Genomic DNA, 1191 nt, shown 5'->3' on the forward strand with positions numbered 1-1191 from the left:
GCATAAGTGTAACAACACACACACACAAAGATCGATGAAAGAAGCTTTCTTTTGGCTTCGTGTATGTTTATAACTCTAAACATAAACTTATAAAGTTTCTACAAGCTTTAACACAACACGGTAAATACAAATCTGATCGTTAACGAGTCAGCTTATTGAGCCGGTTGGTGCAATATGTAGCGCCAGTAAAACGCTCTCACTGCTCGATGTGATTGAAGATTTTATCGTCCGCTTAATATGAAGGATATCGTGAGAATGACATGCTTACATACGTTTACCAGTAAAAAACGAAATCTTGGCTGGTTAAATTATATATAATGCGAAGAGCCGTTTGGCAGTCGAAGAATCCGGCTCTTCCTGCTGAGCCAAGTGGTTCGGATCCAGAAAAAGAAACATAATTCCCATCATAGACACCGAGTAGTAGATGCTGGATCGAAACGGCAGCCATATAATAGAGGGCATTTCTGTTGAAACATGCAAAAAGTTGTAAATGGCACTAATGTGAAATGTTTTACTAATGTTTTAATGTTTTAGGTGAAACTTTGCCTTTTTTTCCTGATGTGATGGGGAAAAAATTCTGTCATTCAGCACTACATGCTACCATGAGTTATATTTCTTGTAGGGTATAAATGGCTATTTTGTAATATAATATAAACACACTCAAAACAAACGAACAAAAAATAAGCAATTCATTTCAAAATCGATTCTTGTACATATTTCTTAACTTTAGAGAAATGTCTGTCAGAAACAAACTTCAAGAGAGAAAAGGAGAGAAACTTCTCAATAATCAGTGGAAAAACCTTTATTAGTATATTACAGAAGTTAAACCTTTATAAAAAAAAAAAAAAGGTAGATATTTCTCTTTGGTGGCTATTAGCTTCTTCCACAAAATGGTATAAAAGTTTAATTAGATTAGGTGGCTTAAAATAGTTTAAAAGGGAAATATAGTAAATCTAGGGTGTTTCATGTTGCTCCTTTTGTCATGTGATTTTGCCAGTTCTTACCTCGATAACCAGGTAGTCCCAAGGTGAACATACATTATTGTACATATATAATATTATCAAACATAGTTCGACGTAAACTTATATGTTTCTTTCTTTCTTTTTCTTTTTAGGAAATCACGTTTTCCAAGACAAACTTGCCACTCACAATATGGCGGAGGCGCCGACATATCGTTTCTGCTTGACAACG

The sequence above is a fragment of the Xiphophorus couchianus genome, chromosome 22, assembly GCF_001444195.1.
Source record: "Xiphophorus couchianus chromosome 22, X_couchianus-1.0, whole genome shotgun sequence".
In the NCBI taxonomy this organism is placed as follows: domain Eukaryota; kingdom Metazoa; phylum Chordata; class Actinopteri; order Cyprinodontiformes; family Poeciliidae; genus Xiphophorus; species Xiphophorus couchianus.